This window comes from Piliocolobus tephrosceles, chromosome 2 (assembly GCF_002776525.5).
Source record: "Piliocolobus tephrosceles isolate RC106 chromosome 2, ASM277652v3, whole genome shotgun sequence".
Lineage (NCBI taxonomy): Eukaryota > Metazoa > Chordata > Mammalia > Primates > Cercopithecidae > Piliocolobus > Piliocolobus tephrosceles.
This window is the reverse complement of record NC_045435.1, coordinates 59535826-59538934: the sequence shown is the minus strand read 5'-3', so window position 1 is coordinate 59538934 and position 3109 is coordinate 59535826. Positions and strand designations below refer to the sequence as shown.

General features: G+C 37.3%; 1 pseudogene; it reads right to left on the bottom strand.

The window, feature by feature from the left end:
* Positions 1 to 551: 551 nt before the first annotated feature.
* LOC111531054 lies at positions 552 to 1025 on the bottom strand (annotated as a pseudogene).
* Between the last annotated feature and the right edge of the window lie 2084 nt (positions 1026 to 3109).

The window sequence follows — 3109 nt, the reverse complement described above, 5'->3', positions numbered from 1 at the left end:
ATAAATTAAAATGTCAATATTTTAAAATAGTCACAAATTTTTGTTTATTTATTTTTATTATTATTATATTTACCTCTGAAGTCCTTGCCTTTTATTGGGCAAGGGGTGAGGGAAGCAGACAGACTGGTTGGAGGTAGTAGACCGGTATGTGAGGACAAAATGCTACCCGAAAGCTAGCCAACCCATACTCCACTGAAATGGATGCTAATGCCCTTCAAACTCTGGGAGTTGGTTTCACACACATCATCTTCCAGGGATAAAAGAAGGGGTTCTTGTAAAGCTTCTTGTTACCTCAACCATGGAGGCAAATTCTGAGTTCTGGTTTTCCTAGGACACTAAATCTAGTCACAAAGATCTCTGGAGTGATCTAGCATGGTGGAGTGGCAGGGTGAGTGTTTCAAAAGTATAAGTAGAACCAGAGAGTCCTGCCCAAGCCCTGTTACATCATCAGTGCCTGCCTATGGCCTCCCAGCCCAACCAGAAATTGACAGAGAGGCATGTATATGGTGAAAAGATATATACATATTTAGAATTAGCCAACTGGACTCAGTTTAGATGATCCTAATTTTGTTTGCAACATCCAAAGCATCGTAATCAGGCAGTCGAACATAAGCCTTCTTTTCTCTATCAGGCCGAATCAGGGTGTTGACCTGACCTTGGCCACATCAATGTCATAGAGCTTCTTCACAGTCTGTTTGATCTGGTGCTTGGTGGCTTTAACATCCACAATGAACACAAGTGTGTTGTTGTCTTCTGTCTTATTTATGGCCAACTCAGTGATCAGAGGAAACTTAAAGATAGCATAGTGATTAAGCTTGTTTCTCCTGGGAGCGCTCTTCTGAGGATATTTGGGCAGCCTCCAGAGTCGCAGTGTCTTGGGCTTCCGGAAGGTGGGTGATGTGTGGATCTTCTTTTTTTGTGTGGCTGTGGACACCTTTCAACATTGCCTTCTTGGCCTTTAAAGCCTTCGCTTTGTTTTCAGCTTTAGGAGGGGCAGGAGCCTCCTTCTTCGCTTTTGGCGCCATCTTGTGAAAAGGGTATTTGTTTATTTTAAATAATTAGTTTCTCTCTTTGCACCTACTTGAAATTATCAGAGAATGGAAATAAGATGAAATAAATTTAAATGATAAAACTAACATTTTAAAGTATATTTTGATTGTTGCATCCCGCTTGTAAGTATTGAAGAGCTGTAAGTTATCTAGTTCTACACAAAGCTCTGTGAATAAAAAGCATAAGGCAAAGTACAACTTTTCAATGTATCAGAAAAAAAATATATTCAAAATGCCATATGCGAAGTGTATGCTCAATTCAAGGTGTTGAAACCATCAAGCCTCATGCAAGCTTTTTCTTAGCTTCTGTAATATCAAATAAGCCCTGCTATATGTCTTGATTTACCATGAAAGTTAAGTGTCACATTTTAGGCAAATAAAAATTATTAAAATTTGACAGCTGGCAAATTATACTAACATCTGGTAACAAATCATTCTTGACAGTTCAATAGTACACTTCTTATTCCATAGCTATTAATATTATAAACAGCAAAATGCAAAAATTATAGCACCCAACTAATATATTCCCTGAAGTGATAGAAGAAATGCACTGTTTATCTTAATGTGTAAGAAATGTCATCTTTTCACGTCTGAGGTTTGAAGTAGATTGGAACTGAATAACTATAAACATGGGTGGCATCATGCAGTGCCACAAGCTAAAAAGAGATTTGAAAATTTCTGAATTTGGAGTGACATGATGATACATTTGCAGTATGTGGGGGGAATAAAGTAGTAAGAATAGACTGTAACCAATAATAGTAACAATAAAATGACATTACATGCTTATTCATCACTCATCTGGTATAATATCACTTTCTTGGTTAAGTTGGCTAATAGTTATATATAACAGAATTTCTAACTGATACTTTAACAAAATCAAGTTCTAGAATCTAGTAAGTGGCTAATTCCTGTCTGGCTCAAATACCTGGCGTTGGGATATGGATGTTCCTTGCTCTCACTCAATTTCTTAAAGAGGGAAAGGAATTTTACTTTCAGCTTTTATTTTGATAGTGGTGGTTTGACCCATAAGTCAGTCTCATTCACTTAGAAGTGTTACAAAAAAAGGAATATAACACATAAAAATATAATCTTAACCAAAACTTAAATTGTGTTTACAAAATAAAAGCTGAACTGGGATGTGGGCATCTGGATTGTAGTTCTGGCTTGGTGGTCTAAAAATCTCTGTCCCTCCATGAGTGCAATTTTTTTTCTTTTTCTTTTTAACTTTTATTTTAAGATCAAGGGTACATGTGGAGTCTTCTTATATAGGTAAGCTCATGTTACAAGGGTTTATTGTACAGATGTTTTTGTCACCTAGGTATTAAGCCTACTATCCATTACTTAGTTTTCTTGATCCTTTCCCTCCTCCTATGCTCCACCCTCCAGTAGGCCCCAGGGTCTATTGTTCCACTCCACATGTCCATGTGTTCTCATCATTTAGCTCCCACTTATAAATAAGAACACGCAGTTATTTGGTTTTCTGTTCCTGTGTTAGTTTGCTCAGGTTAATGGCCTCTAGCTCCATTCATGTTCCTGCAAAGGACATGATTTCATTCCTTTTATGGCTGTGTAGTATTTCATGGTCTATATGTGCCACGTTTTCTTTATCCAGTCCACCATTGATGGGCATATATGTTGATTCCTTGTCTTTGCTCTCGTGAATAGTGCTGCTGCGAACATACACATGCATGTGTCTTTACGATAGAATGATTTATATTCCTTGGGTATATACCCAGGAAAGGGATTTCTGGGTCGAATGTTATGTCTGTTTTTGGGACTTTGAGGAATTGCCACACTGTTTTCCAGATGGTTGAACTAATTTACACTCCCACCAACAGTGTATAAGCATTCATTTTTCTCCACAACCTCACCAGCACCTGTTAGTTTTTGACTTTTTAATAATTGCCATTCTGATTTGTGTGAGATGGTATCTCACTGTGGTTTTAATTTGCATTTCTCTAATGATCAATGATGTAGAGCTTTGTTTTCATATGTGTTTTGGCTGCATGTGTGTATTTTGAAAACTGTTCATGTCCTTTGCCCACTTTTTAATAGGGTTA